Below are 19564 nucleotides of genomic sequence, written 5' to 3'. Positions count from 1 at the left end.
TAGAATCTACAGAGGGATTAAGAATAGGTAAAGGATGACACAATAATGTAACAAATAATCTGAAGTACTTGGAAGCAGCATCATGTGAAGAAAAGAGCATTTGCAGAGTTAAATTTAGAACATCTAAGTTTTAAGTCCACTACTGCTCCTAAATAGCAACATATTTTTGGGAAAATTACTTTGTCTTTTTGGGCTTCTGTTTCTGCAACTGTAAAACGGAGCTAAAAGAAAAAAAAAAAATCTCTGAAGCCCTTTTCAAGATCTATGATTTTATAAAAATCATTGAAAAACTGATAGGTGAGTTTGGGAACTGTAAGTATAATCAACTAGAGGGGAACTGAAATAAGGAATAAACAAGACAGCATACTCGTATTTCCCAGTAATATGGGGAGAAGTGGAATGAAGGAATCAGAAGGGCGAATATGAAGATGGATGGAGTTTGTAGAGGAAGAACCAACTGGAAGGGAGAAGCACTTTCTTAAAGATATTGTTCCAAGACTGCAGCCATTCATGTTAGAATCTGGAATTCCAGGATTACCTTAAGGTATGTACTCTAAAAATTAAAGTTCAAAAGTGACGTTAGTTATGCAAGAATTTAGGTTGATTTATCTGTTGGTGGAATATGGCTAGGAGTCTAAAGAAAATGTATCAGCAGAATGGATGTCATCCTGCTTTTCCCTCAGGAGTCCTCATTATCCCTCAAAAAATTAATCAGATTTATAAACAATATATTTTGCACCTCCCCATATTTATGGAACATCCAATATAGGAAAATATGCCATGTCTTTATTTCATGTAATCCTTGAACATAAGTAGTAATGTCCTTATGTTATACACGGCTATGTGGAATGCTAAGGACTTAAGTTTGTGATAGAGCTGAAATTCCAATGAATATGCTCTTTCCAGAACTAGGCAAGGACTACCTCCTAAGTGCTTTGTCCCTTCTTATTGATCTGTACACATTAAAAAAATGTTCTGGATCTTCTAAATTACTGGCTACTTCACGCATGCAATCAGGAAGTCTTCAGATACGTGAACATGAACTTATCTGAAAATAAGTGAGGACATTGAGGAACATTTAGGAAACTATATCTTACACTGTACAGATTGACTTTTTTTAAAGATTATATTTATTTATTTGTCACAGAGAGAGAAGGAGCACAAGCAGGAAGAGCAGCAGGCAGAGGGAGAAGCTGGCTCCCTGATAAGCAAGGAGCCTGATATGGGACTCAATCCCAGGACCCTGGGATCATGACCTGAGTTGAAGGCAGACGCTTCACCAACTGAGCCACCCAGGTATTCCTGTACAGATTGATCTCTTAAGTAAATTTTCCCAAGCTAACTTTTCTTTTCATCCAAAAGTGATAGTGAAAAATCACAAAGGAGTCTCTTCATAATAAGGGGAGGGCATGAGTTAATGGCCTTCAGTGTAGACATGATAGTGGAGAAGAGATGAGATATGGGGCATATAGGCTGAATGAAGATGATGGAACTGAATTTAGTGGTTGATTGGATATGGGCAGATGAAGGAGTGGGAAAAATCTGCAAGGTTTTTGACTTGGAATCTAGGGCAGATAATACTTACAAATAAGAAAAAATACAGTGGTGTAGAGAGAAAGCCTTTCCTTTACTACCCATTCTGCCTTACTAAGCTGTTCATGCTTATGGGCTCCTGTCAGCCATCACATGATACATATGTCATTGCTTTTCACCTTTCTAAAAAAGCCTAGCTTAGCCCCACACCAGGCCACATTCTTGGTTTGGCTTCCCTCACAGCCTCATTGAAACCAGAGAGTTGCCCTAAAGCCTAATTTTCCTTTACTTGTATAATAATGTGAGCAAACAGATCATTGATATCTACTGATACCTATTGATCGTTGGGCTGGGTCTGTACCTGTCAGTGTGAAATAGAAATGGATAATTATCCCAGAGATGTCTTTGTAGGTATCAGCCGTAAAAAGTAGATCCTTAAGTTTTACTTAAGTAATTTGAGTAAAATAAGATTTTTACTCACATGATTTAAGCTTTTGTAGCCCATTTAAGAACGCATTTTCCCTTGTTCTTTAGTTTTTTATATGTTATATGAGATTATGTCTTCTGTTTGGGCTTTCTCAGAGAGCATATCAGTCTTTAATCACTTGGGACTCAGCAAATATGAACCAGTTTAGTCATTTCTCCAAGGTTTCAGAGGATGTTCCCGGACCCCATGGATTAGAATGCATCCTTACCTCCCTCCAAATTGACTAGCATTCCTTTTAGTTAATATGGATTCATTACATGAGAAAAGCACATGGTCCTGTTCACTCCTCATTATTCTAAAGAACGATGATGCCAAGAATTGAAAAAAAAACAAAAAACACCAAAAAACTCCCAATATCATTAGACACTGATATGATATCAAAGCTTATAGTAGTAACGGTTTAAAGGCAGAGTAAAGAAAATAAAGAAAATCATAATAATGCTGGTTCATGTGCTTTGGGAGAATGGAAAGAGTTTAAATTATTAAACTGTCAAGTTGTCAGGACAGAGACAAACTCAAGTCTGGAGCTGAATCCCTCTGTGGCCCTCACCCAGGCAGCTGAGAGCACAGAAGGAAGGGGGTGGAAGGAAGGGAGGTTTTAAAATTCAAATGCCTCCTGTCCTGAGTGTGCATTTCTATCGCAATTCCCCAAGAGCCTGGTAGCTAGTCTGTCTCTTTGAGTCATAGGTGTATTTACTTATTCTGAGAGCAATCCTTAGGAAGCAGAAGAACTAAACAAGTTTAGAAGCATGTTCTGGAAGAGAAGAGGAAAGGAAGACATCATGGCAGGGTATGATGGTTTTTTAAGTTTTTTTGTTTTTTTTCAGCTTCTTCTACAGAATAAGAAAGTAAGTATTTATTTGCATGTACATGGGTTCATGACATAAAGCTCCAAAGTCATACTCCCACACCACATGTTCTAAAATGCATTTTGCAAATTTTAGAAACTAAGACCTTGCCACAGCGTGTGGCTTGTTTAAGGCCTCATAACATTCTATGATATATGTAAATAGAGGATAGATAAGATATTCAGATCCTAATACATTTTATAATAGCACTCTCAGGGAACAGGACAGGGCTTTAGCCACTTGCTTCCTCTGTGACAGCCTTCCCTGCTGCAAAGTGTTTGTGATTCTGAAGACTTTCCGTGTGGTGGGGGTTGGAATACACATGTATCTAGAGCATCATCTTAAGAGCTTGTGGAAAAGTTTCTCCCTTCCAAACAGGTAAGAGAAAGAAAGACGATGGGGAGGAGAAGTAAGTCGACTCTCAGAGTGGTACCAAGATCTTGGCAATGTGGTCTTTGTGACAAGTTTAAAACATACTGTGAATGATTCTTTCTCTGAATCTTGTCATATTTTACCTCTTGGAATAACCTCGCTTCTCCTTTTTGCCTGACCATTGCTACACTTGACTGAATGAATGAATGAATGGATGGATGGATGGATGAAGCAGTTAATGTGAAATTATTTGCCACATTTGTGGATCATGTCTCACATGACTAACAAAAACAGCACATAAGCTAATCATCAGGCACTACATTTTTTTTTTGAATTTGACAAAGGTGGTTCAATAAAGATGGCGTAGCCCCTGTTTTGTTTTGTTTTTCCAGAGTGTGCTCCCATGTTAACCCAGCAAATGTGTGGGTACATCTCATTTTGTATGAACATCCAATTAACACGTGCATCTTGATTCTTGCAGCTGAAGTAAATATTAGTGAATTTGTGTTTATAGGTCTGATTTTCTGTATTTCTCTTCACAGTGCCCTAGAAACAGTTTTTTTTTTATCAGATTTTTTACTCTTTGATTGCCGTATACAGCTTTTCATCCTTGTGTTGTCATTCATTGCTGGAAATGCAATTACCTGTCTTAATTATTATCAAAATGTATTCAAGAAAGTTTGATCAAGAGAAAGGAGAATTCCACTTCAACCACTTCTGTTTTAACATAAGTATAATTTTTTCCTATGAGAGTTAGTTGACTTTATTTTTTTCTTTTCTAGCTTTATTGAGATTTAATTGACACATAGCATTGTGAAAGTTTAGTTGTATAATGTAATGATTTGATATGTGTATATAATTGCAAAATGATTACCACAATAAGGTAAGTTAGCACATATGTCACCCTCAAATACTTACAATTTTGTGTGTATGTGTGTGTGGCGAGAACTTTTAAGGTCTTGGTAACTTTCCAATATACAATACAGTGTTGTTAACTATGGTCACCAGGTTGTACATTATATCCCCAGAATTTATTCATCTTCTAAGGGGAAGTTTGTACCCTTTGAACAACATGTCCCCAAATCCTCCCACCCCTGGCAACCACCAATCTGCTGTTTCCATGAGTTTATTTGTTTTAGCTTCCAAATATAAGTAAGATCACACAGTATTTATGTTTCTGTATCTGACTTAAGGACTCGAGATCCATCCATGCTGTTGCAAATTGCAAGATTTTCTTTGTTTTTATGGCTGAATGCATGCACACACATTTTATCTCTTTATCCATCAATGGACACTTAGGTTTTTCCATGTCTTGACTATGGTAAATAATGCAATGATGAACATGGGGTCACAGATATGTCTTCAAGATAGTGATTTCATTTCCTTCAGGTATATACCCAGAAGTGGAATTGCTGGATCATATGGTAGTTTTTTGGGTTTTGTTTTTATAATTTTTTGAGGAACCTCCATACTGTTTTTCACAGTGGTTGTACCAATTTATCTTCCTACCAACATTGAACCCATTATACAAGGGTTCCCTTTCCTCCATATCTTCACCAGCACTTATCTCTGTCTTTTCGGTAATAGCCCATTCTAATAGGTGTGAGGTGATATCTCATTGTGGTTTTGATTTGCATTTCCCTGATGGTGAGTGATGCTGAGCACCTTTTCATATTCCCACTGGCCATTTGAATATCTTCTTTGGAAAAATGCCTCTTCAGGTCCTTTGCAGATTTTTAAATCAGGTTATTATCATTATCATTATTATTGCTATTGAGTTATGCAAGTTCCTTAGTTTGCATATTAATCATTTATCACATGTATGGTTTGCTAATGTTTTCTCCAATTCTGTAGGTTGCTTTTTCATTTTATTGAGAGATAGAGAAGAGAATGATTCATTAGCATATGAATAAATGAATGAAATAATTCAATCAAATGTGTACTTGAAGTTGGATGAGGGAAGGGATGAACATTGGTGAAGAAATGAACTACGAGGTAATAACAACGTTCATTTAACCATTGCCTTGATGCCGACAATCTCCTCTACACAAGGTTATCACATGCCTGACATATCAGTAACAAGTCAAGGCATGGATAGTCTTTACTAGGTTCAAATGCACAATTGCAACCTACATTCTAAAATTGTTTTATTGGTAATTGAATAATTACACTGTGTTTTACCCCTTTCAGAGTCTTGATGGAGTGAGGCCCAGGAAGATAATATTTATTTGGAATGGGAGAGAGAAATGAAAAACGAGGGAGGCAAGAAAAAAGGGAATTAATACCTACTGAAATAATAATATAAACCATTACACTTTGGGATATTTTGCGTCTTTGTTTATGCCTTATGACAGCCTTATGCAATTATCTTATTATTCCTGTTTTACTGAAAAGAAGGATAAATAAAGGCAAGTTTCCTTCAGGGGGCTGAGGGAGTGGTAAGAATAAGCTGAGAAATGACATGAGAGGGTGTGGAAGGGGAAAGGAACTCAAAAAAAGGATATTGAAAACAAAATTTCTCATGTACATAGCACCAGGATGTGTACTGCTACAAAATAGAATACAGATAGCCATAAGAGAGGATTCCAATAATTAAAGCATCTGAAGCATATTTCAAAAGTTCCATTCCTTGACTACATGAATAACATGGCAGACAAAAATCAATTTTGTATAAATTAGAGCATGGACTGCAAATTGGTTGTCCACTAGCTGAATCCTGACCACTGAGGCCTGTGTACTGCTCTAAAAGTTGAGATGTTTCAAGTAAAAACCTGAATTGTTGGGTTTTCTTGAAGACTGGCAATACTGGGCCCACTTTCCCATGTGAAAACAATCATGTGGATAAGAATATACCTGTGCCCTTTGGGGAGGGGAGGGTGTGCACCTGCTTGTCTGTCAAAATCTCCAGTCAGCCTAGGTAATGATTTATGTTGCTTATGTGGTTCCTAGAAGATTCTGAGTTTGTAACCACTGGCTTTAAATATACCTTTTAGGAATTAGGAGAATATTTAAATACCTATGTATCACAACCTGTGATAAATATTGAGTGTGTGGGGGGGTAAAGATGATTAAGATACATGATTCTCTCCTGAAATTCAAAGTCCGGCAGGACAGATTGAGTGCTTTCTTTAAAAAAATAAAAATGAAATATAAAAATGCTACAACAAGAGTTAGTGGAAAGTGCTATGAAACCACAGAACAGACAGAAATTAGTTTCCTTTGGGAAAGATGGAAAATATTCAAGATTTAAAGTAATGTTTGAACTAGATCTTAAAGAAGGAATGGGGATTTAAAAGTTGTAGATTTGGAAAATATTCCAGGGAGGAAGTATCAAACACAAGACATGTATAATAATATGTAGCACATGTAGGAAAGTACACGGCATAGGTAGCATGTATCGGCATGAAAAAAAATAGCATGTTGAGGGGGAAATAGTAATTGAATGTGGCTATAACATTAAATAAAAACTGAGGGGGGGGCGCCTGGGTGGCTCAGTTGGTTAAGTGACTGCCTTCAGCTCAGGTCATGATCCTGGAGTCCCGGGATCGAGTCCCGCATTGCATAGGGCTCCCTGCTCAGCAGGGAGTCTGCTTCTCCCTCTGACCCTCCCCTCTCTCATGCTCTCTCTATCTCATTCTCTCTTTCAAATAAATAAATAAATAAATAAATAAATAAATAAATAAATAATAAATAAATAAATAAATAAATAAAAACTGAGGGGGAGGAGTAATGATCAATGAGTCAATAAATGGAGATGAAACAAAGACTTTAAAGGTCCTTAATGGTCATACTAGGTCACTTAGACATTAACCTGTAAGCAGTAGTAGCCAGTGGGAGGAATTTTTTTGGGGGTGGGGGGGGTGAGATTTAGTTGATTTAAACAATGCACTGGGAGGATTTCATTTTTGGAAGTGATAAAGGAAGTTAAGAGATAATCATGAGTTCTATCAAAGTTAATGATGATGAAGATAGAGAATACAGATTTAAGAGTCATTTCTCAATTTAACATAAATTAATTCAATTTAATATTAATCAATCCCATATAACATTTGTTAATCAAATCTCATGTGTCAAGAATCATGATGGATACTGGAAGTAGAATTCTGAACAAGACCCATGCCATATTAACTATTATTCTACTGAGACTCTAGTATGAAACCTAATAGAGTCAATGAGCACAGCTGAGAGTAAGAAATGAAAAAAGGTAAATAAGATTTCTTAAAAATTAAAATAGTATTGAGGTCCTTTTAAGCCTCCAAAACCATACCTCTATCTATCTACATTGTTCTCCCAATTGAGGTCTAAGATAAAATTAATGAAATATTGTATAGTTGGTTTAATGGTCTCAAGTCTTGGCTGGAAATGCAATCTCAAATGTGCCCTGTGATTGGTCCCAGAACTTTTGTTCAATTCAACCTTTCTGCTACAATTGTCCTTGTTTCCAATTTTTTGTTCCAAATAGAAAGACATGTGAACGTGAAATATATATATATGTATATATATATATATATATATATACATATATATATATGGCAATTTTCCTTTTATGTTGTATTTCATCATCTGGTCTTACAGTAAGGCAATGTTTTTTTCAAAAACTAATGTCTTAGCTCTGATAGCAGTGCCTTGCTGAGCTTTTAGAACTTTTGCTGTTTGTAGGAAGGCAATGTACAGGGGAATCAAGAAAGAAAAGAAAAGCAAGTTTTAATTTTTCACCAGTAATCACTTTTTGACCTGTATTTTCTTGTTTGTTTACCAGACACATGTCTCAGATCTCTGCCTTTGCAATGTCTTCCTTGCTATGTCTTTGCTCATGGAAGAAAAGCTTTAGGGAAATGAGGACTGTATATGTGGGATGAAAGCTTCTGCACTTTCAGCAAATTCTAATCCTTTTTTTGCCCAGAGCTTTGTGGATGGAAAATAACTGAAATGGTAGTGACTCATTATCACCTGGGTGTGGGGTGGATTGGGTGTCAGGAGCCCTGCATGCTTTCAGCTATGTGATCCTAGCAAGCCACATTCTCTGTGTAGGAGGCAGTTGCCTGATCTGTAAATGGAGGGGAAGCTAGATGATCTGTAAGGCAGCTCTGGGCTCATGTGTAAGGATAATTCTAGAGGTATATGGTGGTTAGATCCCTTTGCCAAATAGGATCGGAAATTCCCAAGCCATTGTTTAAACAGGAAGATCCTCCTCTCCAAAAGGCATGGCAATTCCCAAGCCATTGTTTAAACAGGAAGATCCTCCTCTCCAAAAGGCATGGTTAAGAAATCATTATCTGATTATTTAGGTTAACCTTACTTTTATCCCTACTTTATATCAATCAATTCTTCTTTTAAAATGTATGTATCTTTGCAATCCCGGGGTGGGGGGGGCATTACCCATCGTCACATTAATTAAATGTCCTTAGGATTACTGTTGTAAAGTGTAAGGATTCTTGGCTCCATAACTTTCTGTGCCTTAGTTTTCTTATTTATAAAATGGAGTTAATAATAGTATTTGTTGTGAAGACTGAATGGGTTAATATATGAAAAATGTCCAGAACATACTTGATACCATATAATTTTTTGCTATTATAGCTATTATCCAAAAGCATAAAATTGCAACAGAGTAGGTGTTTTAGAAAGTGCCAGTGATGATCAGTGATGGGGATGTGTATGAACTGGGGGATAAAATTGTTGGTGGCCAGACTAGGAGTTTGAAAGGTGATTCTTGGGGATGGTGGAGATTGGAAACAAATAGAGGGAATTCAGAGGATGAGGACTGAAATATGATTAAATAACACCTGCATTTCAATTCAAAAGAACACTGTCCATACTCAACCTCCCACTGTGCTCCAGCAGCCCACACAGCCACTCCCAGGGGAGCATGGCCACAGACTGAAGATCAACAATGGCTGGAAGATCTAAGAATACTTTAAAGTTTAGCTGGAGGAATGCCTTTCTGACCTAACTTGAAAGGTTCTGCCTACTCAGAGTTTATGTCTTTCCCTAGATCAATTTTTATGTTCCTCTACTCTGTCATGCAAACTCCTGACTGCTTCAGACAACATGAATCTTTTTTTTCCTTTTAAAAATTTAAAGCACCCCCAGTAGAATAAAATTCAGTACAAAGTACCATATATTGCCATTGTCTTTTGTGCAAATGCTTTCTCCAGTAAAGAAGAGGTATAACCGAAGAACTGGACTTGGGTAGAGTTACATATATATCAACGAAGCTATATAAATCTGAAGCAATTGGCCCATCTCATCTAACTGGTAAATTTTAGACCTTGGATTTAAATCCAGATGCTTGGCACAAAAATCCATCCTGCATTTTATTTTTTTAAGACTTTATTTATTTGACAGAGAGAGAGAGAGAACACAAGCAGGGGGAGCAGCAGGGAGAGGTAGAGAGAGAGGGAGAAGCAGACTCCCCACTGAGCAGAGAGCCCAATGTGGAACTTGATCCCAGGACCCTGGGATCATGACCTGAGCCAAAGGCAGATGCTTAACTGATGGAGCCACCCAGGCACCCCATCCTGCATTTTAGAATGTGTTTGTATTGCTTGCAAAAGTTGACTGAATATTAGAATAAACTTAAGTATTGTTAGTTAGAAAAAACTCCTGACTTTGACCTAGTGAGTCATAATTTTTGTAAGAGAGACCTGGTCATCTAGTCAGTGAGAAGCACATCTTGGTGGTTCTTCTTATCAAAGCAGTTTGGAAACACTGGTTGAAGGGATGGGGAAGGAAAGAATTTAAATCATCCATTCATTGAAGGGGAATTAGACATACCTGATCTATCTGTATTTATTTCCAAATAAGCAAATTATGGACATCAAATCTGTTTAAATGGTGGTAGAAAGTATAATAAAGCACTCCTGGGAGGGAAAAACAAGTCAGTCATATAGAGATGATAAAGCACATATATACTAGATGGTCTTGGAAGACTACATGCTCAGCAGACTTTGGGGTTTCCCGGATCTCTGTGGTATGTTCAGCCAGTTCCAGGAGCCACAGCTCCTCTCCAGGGAGGTACAAGGCTTTGGGCATCAGAGGTACAACTGAAATAATGCTTCCAGAGAAGAGAATATAAAAAATGTGTCCCAAGGTAATTTTTCAAGCTGATGATGGGGGTTGAAGGGAGGGAAGAAAGTCATTTTCAGGCCAATAATCCCCACTGCACAGCCGCTGTGAGCTGTGTGAATCACTGAGCACATTTCAAGGAATAGCTGTCATGTGTCACTAACGAATTCTCACTGCAGATGGGCTCCAGGGTACTCAGGATCTATTTTGGGGAGGCCACAAGCAGTGAAAGCCTGCTGGTGCCACTGGAAGGTAATCTAAGCCACCCCTGAAAATATGGGGGGAATAAAATCTTAAGACCAAGCACATTTTCCCCTTGTTATGACTCATATTGCCTACAGCTCTTCTCCTCCATTCTGCATTCTCACCCTCCCCTCTCCGTGCTCTTTTCTTAGGCAACACCACCATCTGTCTCTTTCCTAAGTCTGTGTGCAAAGCATGTTGCTTGGAGGATTCTGGATACCCGGAAAGAAAAGCATGACATAAGAGTTAGTGTGCACATTGTGTGTTTTCTGTCAGTTCAGTGGCATAGAATCCTTCCATGTGCCGTCAGTTCACTTCTTCTCCATTTGCTGGATGTTGATACCCAGGGCTGCCTGAGAAACCTTCTACTGAGGCGGGCAAATCCTTCTTTAGCCATAACCCCTGTGGTAGGATCAATAATGGCCCTTCTTTCCTCTTTCCTCAAAGACATGGATATCCTAATCCCTGGAGCCTGCAAATATGTTATCTTCCATGGCAAAGGGACTTCACAGATGTGATTAGATTGAGGGTCCTGAGATGGAAAGATGATCCTGGATTATCTTAGTGAGTCCACTATAATCACAAGGGTCCTTATAGAAGGGAGGAAGGTTGGAGTATAAGAAGATATGACAAAAGAAACAGCCTGGATTGAGTGATGGAGGTTCATGAGCCAAGGAACACAGACAGCATCTAGAAACTAGCAAAGTCAAGGAAACACATTCTCCCCTAGAGACCCCAGAAGGAATGCAGCCCTGTTGACTCATTTTAGAACTCTGACTTCCAGAACTATAAGATAACAAATGTGTGTTGCTTTACAACAAGTTTATGATAATTATGTAAGAAATAAACTCGTATTGTGTTAATCCACTGGAATGCTGGTGTATGCTTTTAAAAGTGAGTCATGTTGTTGTAAATAGTATAGATCCTAAACAATACAGTTCATGATATCTTGAGAAGTTATGTAGTCACCAAGTTGGATGTTACTCAACCCATCTCCGTCCTTCTCTACCTTGATCCTCTATTTTCTTCTCACTTTCTCATAGTCTCAAGTTCAATTTACTTTGTGTCCTTTCGCAATGCCTTTTGTGACTACGTCAGGCTCAGAATTATAACTTTTCCCAAAGTCCTTAAACAGTTATGCATTTTTTTCCCCATGCAAAATAAATAAAGTGGATAAATATGGCAAAACAAATGGAGCATCTCAACAAGGAATTACCAAAAAGACAATTTTAAAATGCAATTATCTGCAGTGCATCTGTTCAAACACCCTCACTACCATTTTTCTCTCTAAATTTCGACTTTCCTTCTGGTGGTCCAATTTTATCGGGCTTTTGAATAGGTTTCATTGGAGACTGGGTTGGAGTTTCAGGCAAGACAATTGAAATTGTTTATATGCCAATATCATCTTTCTAATGTTTTCTGATTCTTTATGAATATGGAGATAGATGGGCTCACTGCAAAAGCCAGGATACATTTTCAAAGGGCTTCACAATTGTTCCTACCCACCCTCTCATGCCCTATTTTTATCTTACCTTCTGTAGGTATCTGCTAGTGAAGGCAGGTTGGAAGCAATATATGACAAGGTTCTATGCAACAGCAGAATTGCAAGATGTGAAAAGCTGGGACACCTGAGTGGTTGAGGACCTGCTTGGAGTTGAGCTACCTGATGCAGAAACTACATGTGAATATTTGTGCGAGTGAGAACAAAATTTTCATTGTGTTGAGTGACCACATTTTGGAATTTTTCTAGTAGTTGCCTGGCTCTTCCCCACAAAGATGAGGAGAAAAGGTATAGAGAACTGTTTGTACGGTCTAACTTTGTCACTGTAACATACAGGATGATCAAAGGGGAGTCGTTTGCTCAAGGTCACATATAGAACAGTGGCCAAGTCAAGAGTTCTCAAATCTCTTGACTCCATTCAGGCACTACACTCACATATCCAGTATTTGAACCCCTCATATAAACATTTCCTAGTCCTTTACCTTCTCTATTTTTGGAGCAGGTGCCAACCTCCCTGTCCTGAAGCAGCCAGAGAAATGTCTTGAAGCCCAGCTCATAGCATTCTCTGTTGCATTGATTTTCTATGAGATTTATGGCATTGACCTGATCTCAATGAAGAAACTAAATCCAATTCGCTAAGGAATTACATGCCTGTCTGATCAATAATCTATTTATCTCCTTCACTTTGCCATCTTTAGATACTCCAGACTTGTCATGAGAAATTGAAAGCATTTAAAAAATATAATTGTGCAGCCTCAGGAAAGGTCTCCAACATTTCTGAAGATTTTCAATTGCCTTTGAGGAAATGCTACCCTGGTTTGAGTAATAAAGATCACCCTGGTCACTATCCAAATATCTGGCCTGGGCTCATTAATAGAAATATAGTATCAGGATAATAGGGCCTATAATTGCAGCACTTTCCATACTGGCAAGATTTTATCTGGGATATTGGGTTCAGTTCTGGGAGCCTGATTTTAGAGTCACCTAATTGAATTGAAGCACATCCAAAGGAAAGCAACCCAAGTGATAAGGACTATAAAATATTTTGAAATATGAGGAATATTTAAAGAAGTTAGATATTCTGTTGGTGTAGAAAAATCAAGGGAACTTGAAAGACAACCTTAAATAATCAAAGGCTGGTACATAGGAAAAGAAGCTTGTTCCATATAGATCCAGATGGCAGATATAGAATACACTCAGACAACTTAGCTAGGAGATTTTAGTTGGATGTAAAAATAATTCTTACGATTCAACTCTCATAAAAATGGAATTCTCTTCTCTATGCCATAGGAGAAATTTGAACCAATGATTGATCTCTCAGTAGTAGATTATGGATTTTAAATGGGAAGTAGTGGGATTAGGTCAAGCACCTATCCTGCACATTGATGCAGGCATCTAATCCACAGGGCCGGTTGCTAGATTCTCATTTACATTGGTCTGCTTATCCTTGCTTTCTTCTTCCTGATTCTTGGATTTATGGCTACATACTATTGCTTTGAGACTGAGTTCTGACTCCTTAAGAGCACTGATGCTTGAGATCCCCCTTTGGCGCTCTTTGGTCTGTGAAAGTTGGTTCTGTTTTCTCCTATAGTTGTATGAGTGTGTCCATGTGATCATGTGCATGTGTGTCTTGAATTCTTGAGTAAAATTGTCTCTTTCCCCAATTATGGAAATCCTGGTATAGTGGTTGATTCAAAAATTTGAAAAGAAATATTGGACATTATTATATTATTATATTATTATTATATTATATTATATTATATTCCATAAAAGTTTTACCTTCATATTTACTTCCTATTGCACACCATTTCTGTTGACCACTATTATCACTTTCTTGACTTTTATAAGAGTACTATTTTTACTGTTAAATTGGTAGTCCTAAAACTAACTTGGATCAGTTAAGTTAGTTACTCAAAACTACTTAAATGCATAACCTGTCTGACCCCAGTGTTTCCTATTGCACTGTCACTACTCCTCTTGATATATGCATTCCTTAGACTTACCATTCCTTAAGAATCACCTGTAGTCTACCAGCTCTTGTCTCTGTTTATGCTATTTTTTTCATCATCTCATTACAACTAGGTAACACATTATCCATTTCCAAAACTCTGCTCAAAAGCCACCCTCTCGTTAAAACATCAATGACTCCTGTTTCTCTACATTTCTTACTGGGTGCTTATCTCACCCAGTTTTGAAGCAATTATGTGTGTGTGTTTCCACATCTCTTACAGAGCCTAAATCAGCGGTTCTTACCTTTAAGTAAGCATCAGATTTACATGGAAGGTTTCTTAAAACACGGATTTCTGGGCTATCTCCTAGTTTCTGATTCAGCAGGTCTGGTATGGGGACTGAGAATTTGCACTTCTAATGAGTTTCCTGTGGATGCCAAGGCTGTTGTTTTGGAGACCACACTCTGAGAATCTAGACTGGTCTAAACTATAAATACCTGCTAAGTAGGGCCCATAGTACCTGTTAGTAAGATTTCAATGTTAGTTAATAGCATTATTGTCATTTTGAGCTATATGATTCTCTATTTGGGGGGCCTGTCCTATGCACCATACACAGTTTAGCAAGATCCCCGGTCTCTACTAGATGCCTGTAGCACCCCTCCCCCTTCAGTTGTGATAACCAAAATGTCATAACATGTCAAATGCCACCCTTCCCCCAATTGAGAATCACTGGATTAGAGGATACAGAAATACTTGACTCTTTGTTACCAATTAGTTTTGGTTCCAAGAGAGTTATACACAGAAAAACAAAAATCAAATAAGATAGTATATTTTTTTTTTTTAGAGCAAGCGTTCATGCCATATTTAACCCAACAGGGGGCTTCTGTAGAACCAGGTTGAAGCTCACAGGGTTCCACCTCACTGTAAGTCAATTGCTGGATCTTGGTGAAATCTTACATTGATAGGACTAGCTTCCTGGTATGGAACCCTATGCTATGGTCAGTCCACTCACGTGGTCTTGCTAAAAGTAGGCACAACCTGCCTGTCTGAACCTTGCCAAGGCCTTCTCTGTCCTTTTTGATTATACCGATAGTACAGATTTGGTAGGGCAGAAGATACAAGCCTGAAAAAAAACGTAACAATTTAATACACAGTAATTCTGTCAGGCTATAAATATGGCCCTATATGTCTCTTGCAATCTGAAGGATTTCTATTCTCTTGGGAAAGAATGAAAAACAGGTGGAAAAGGAGATTGTAAATGCTCTCTTCTCTGGTTTCCCCTTCCCCCACACTTTTTACAGAACAAGAATTTTGTGTTTGTTGAAGAAATAATTGAATGAACAAACAGGAATAAATGAAAGCTATGAAGGAATCTTCGATAACATTATCTTGAAAGTGCTGCTCAAATTGAAAATTCTGTTTTTCTACGAGCCCACTGTCTGACTTTTCAAAATGGGTCACAAGTTGCTTAAATACAAATGAAAGAATGAAAACCTACTCCCTATAAGTACTCTTTAATTACAAATGTATGCCATGCTCTGCATTAATTATCTACTCATTTAGCCTTACAAAAGTTCTAAGAAATTAATACAAATGCCTATATTTTACTGATGAGAAGACCAAGGCTCAAAGAGGTGAAGTGACTTGCCCAAGGTCAGGCAACTGGTTAGCACCAGAAACAAAATCTGAGCCAATGTATTCTGATTCCATGCGATTGTTTCATGCACCATACAGTCCTCCATGATCAACACCACTGAGCGATACACACTCCCCCACATGGCTGGACTTCCTCTGCTCTGGCAGCATGTTACTGAGTTAGCTCCATCTCTGATGATGACAGCATTTGGGCCTCTTGCTCTAAGCTCAGTTTCTTCAGGCTTAGATTGATGGTCCTCCTTTCCCTGTTGAAAATCTTTAGACAACACAAATGCTGCCAGTGCCCTGAAACACATCAAAAGACATAAACCCCAAGACTCTACTGGTTTGGAAGTTTTAGACTATGATTCACAATCACAAGTAAGAATAGCTGGGACTCATCTTTTGCATATTCTCCACTCTCCAGGGACACCACCACCATTTTTTATCAATAATCTCATATGATCTTCAGGACAAGCCTGTAAGGTAGACCCCGTCATTATCCTTATTTTACAGATAAGGATACTACAGCTTTGTGTGGTGGTACTATCCTCATTTGACAGAGACTCAGGGTAGGTGAGTCACTTATTCAAGGTCAGAGACAGAACTCAAACCTAAGTCTTTTGATAGCTACTCTTAAAACCATTTCCACCACTGTACAGTGATAAATCATAGGATCTGGCTATTTACTGATGTCTGTGCCTTCCCCCTCTCCTGTGGGGTGACATGATCTACCTATTTAAGGGTATACAGATGAGGCATACTGTGCACTCTCATGGGTCAAAGAGACCTAAAGAGTGCAGGCATCCTAAATCAGACAAAAAAGGTTCTAGGCTCTAATTCCAGCTCTGATTTGTTATCTACAAAACCTTCAGAAAGCCATTTCTGGTCATCAAGCCTCAGTTGCCTTATTTGAAATTTAAGGATAATAATTTTACCTCCTCTATCAAGTCACTATTAGAATTAAATCACATGCTCCATTGAACACACAGTAGGTGTTCAAAAATGGAATCAATCACTACTCTAGTATCTAGGAAGATAATCCACATGTGAGCAAAGAGAACTGAAAATATATTTTTAAAAAAAAGTTGTTATGAACTACTATATACTTTTAATTCTAAGAACTAAGAAGAGGAGGGATGACTCATGATGAGCTTAAATATGATTAAAACATTTTAGCTCAAAGAATGCTCTAGGGTAGCTATGCTATCCCTTCCTTAGATAAGGAAACCAAAGCTTGGATATAGCAAATGACTTGCTTAAACTTTTATCACAAACTCGTGACTTTAGGGCTTTGAATTCTGTTCTGTTTGCTTCCAGTTTGGTGTATGTGTGATTGGTGAAGCTCTGTGGGTACTAAAAAGACGAGAAGTCCCCTGAGCACAGGAATATGTGACTCCATATAAGGGCAGACTCCATAAAGGACAGACCAAACGTTGAGAAACTTGCATTTAGCGTGTCTTTTTCTAATTTTCCTTCGTATCCCCAACCTCTACATAGATGAAAAAGACAATATTTTCTGCACAATCTATGCCAAAAGAATTGTATGTATTGTATCATTTAACTCTCAAAGCAGCACTGCAAGGTGGGTATTCTTTCCATTTTAAAGATCAAGAAAGTGAGGCCCAGATATATTAAAGCCCTTGGCCAAGATTATACAGGAAATAACTTTAGAGCCTGGATTCTATCTCCCCCAAATTCATGCCTTTTCTGATCATTATCCCCTTCACACTACAGAGTCTGCTGGAATGTTCCATGATACCTGCTTTCCAGGGCCAAATGCACTCTCTCTCTCTCTCTCTTTTTCTATCTATCAGAGGTTCTTAGCTGTCACACTTTAAACTGGTAAAGAGGAGAAAGAAACCCTGGAGAACTGACCACTAGTCGGAGAGAGACTGGTCCTTTTTCCCAAACAATTCCAACTCATTACCCCCCTTCATTTTTTTTAACATCTAATGATGTTTTCCATAGAGGCCCGTTCATTAGGTGGTTGTTACATGTGGTAGCATATGTGGGAGAAACTAACTGCTGTGGAAGAAACAATTGGAAAATATATAATGGCATATTTGGAATTGCACAGAAAGACTGCAATTCATAATATTCCATATACCCCCAATACACTCCCCTGGGTGTCTTTGCTGCGGGAATACCAGTGAGGTATATGTCCCGGCTTAGATCACATTGTTCATGCATTACAATTTTGTTGTGAAAGATAACATATACTGTTCACAGTGCCAAACTGAGCTCCCTAAAATGTAATTGTTAGTGTTCATTCAGACACATACTAGGTACCTGTTGTGGTTCCTCTAGATAAAGGTTTTGATGGGTCCCTAGTAATTAAAAGACAAAGTACACAGCATTTTAGTACATGACTCAAGAGCTTCCAAATATTCGCTCTTTACATAACTCAGTATTTCTGTTACTCTTGCCCAATGCCAGGTCTCCAGTCCTCTTTTCTGTTTATCTAAACTCCTCTCAACTTTCTGGACTCAGACCATGCATCACTGAAGGTGAGAATGAGATTGGTTTTAGATAAGCATTCTTTTATTTTTAGATTTTATTTATTTATTTGAGACAGAGAGGGAGTGAGCACACGAGCAGGGGGAGGGGCAAAGGGAGAGGGAAAAGCAGGCTCCCACTGAATGGGGAGCCCGATGCGGGGCTTGAACTTAGGACCCTGAGATCATGACCTGAGCTGAAGGCAGATGCTTAACCGATTGAGCCACCCAGGTACCCCTAGATGAGCATTCCTAATCTAGGTTCTTGCTGGGCTTGATAGATTCCCAACCTTGAAATTGTATATAAAATTATGAATGTGTTGGACATGTGCACTTTTCTAAATTACAGTTATTTTCAGACTTTAAAAATACTGGTTACCACCAAAACACTAAAAAACCACTGTAAGATTTACCAGTCTACCAACATCTTGATCTAGATTGATGGTGACTCTCTGAGATTATACAGGCCTTTCCCACACTCATCTGATTATGAAACATTTGTATTAGTTGCCTAAGGCTGCCGTAACAAATTACCAAAAACTCAGTGGCCTGAAATAGCAGAAATGTATACCCTCACAGTTCCAGAGGCCAGAAGTCTGAAATCAAGATGTCAGCAGGGTTGGTTTCTCTAGAAGCTCTGGGGGAGAACCCATTCCATGTCTCTTTCCTAGCTTTTGGTGGCTACTAGCAAACCTTGGCATTCCTTGCTTTATAGATACCTTCACTCTAATCTCTGCCTCCGTCCTCATGTGGCTTTCTCTCCACTGCTTGTTTTCTCCACGTCTCAAGTCAGCCTCCGTCTTCTCTTATTAGGACACTTGCCATTGGATTGTAGCCTAGCATAATGTCATCCCAAGATCCTTAACTTAATCACATTTGCAAAGGCCTTGTGTCCAAGTAAGTTCACACTCACTGATTCTGGTTGGATATATCTTTTATTGGGGGAGGGGGCACAATTCGACTTACCATACCATTTATCAGGAAATATACGGAGAAGCTAAAATTTGGGGGGAGGGGTAATAATTGGAAAAACTAGAGCAGATGCTCATAAAATAATGATTTATTGATTAAAACCCTCTTCTAATGGCTTGGAAACAAATTCTTCCACTCTTTTAGGTCCAAATTTTATAATGTTGTGAAATTATAATTAAGTTTTTTTCCTTGATATTTTGTTTTATTTTCTTCTTTTATTTTCTTGAAATTTAACAGTCACATTATTCTTCCATTCAATCAATATCTGAGTGCTTGTTGTGTGCCTAGTTCTAGGTGCTGGAGATAGAGTGATAAAAAAAAAAAAAAGGTAGTCAAGTTTTCCCATCTAGTGGAATTTATAATAAATAGGCAACTAAATATATGCTTTAAAATAATGATTTTTTTTTAAATAAGAAAAAATAAAATTATGAAATGAAAGGGAAGACCTGAGTACTATAACA

At 38.1% G+C, this 19564-nt stretch overlaps 1 long non-coding RNA gene across 3 annotated transcripts in view; it reads left to right on the top strand.

The window, feature by feature from the left end:
* The first annotated feature begins 2177 nt into the window (after positions 1-2177).
* LOC116641240 overlaps positions 2178-19564 on the top strand; it is a 31404-nt gene continuing 14017 nt past the window's right edge. The window contains exon 1 of one of the 3 annotated variants that reach the window (XR_004301148.1): positions 2178-2810. This is a non-coding gene — a long non-coding RNA (uncharacterized LOC116641240). Of the gene's footprint in view, positions 2811-10119; positions 12246-18072; positions 18144-19564 lie in introns of those variants that run through there. The other 2 variants (XR_004301147.1, XR_004301149.1) reach the window with 2 other exon arrangements.

This window comes from Phoca vitulina, unplaced genomic scaffold, assembly GCF_004348235.1.
Source record: "Phoca vitulina isolate PV1807 unplaced genomic scaffold, GSC_HSeal_1.0 scaffold21, whole genome shotgun sequence".
Classification (NCBI taxonomy): Eukaryota; Metazoa; Chordata; class Mammalia; order Carnivora; family Phocidae; genus Phoca; species Phoca vitulina.
This window is presented reverse-complemented; position numbering and strand designations above follow the sequence as displayed.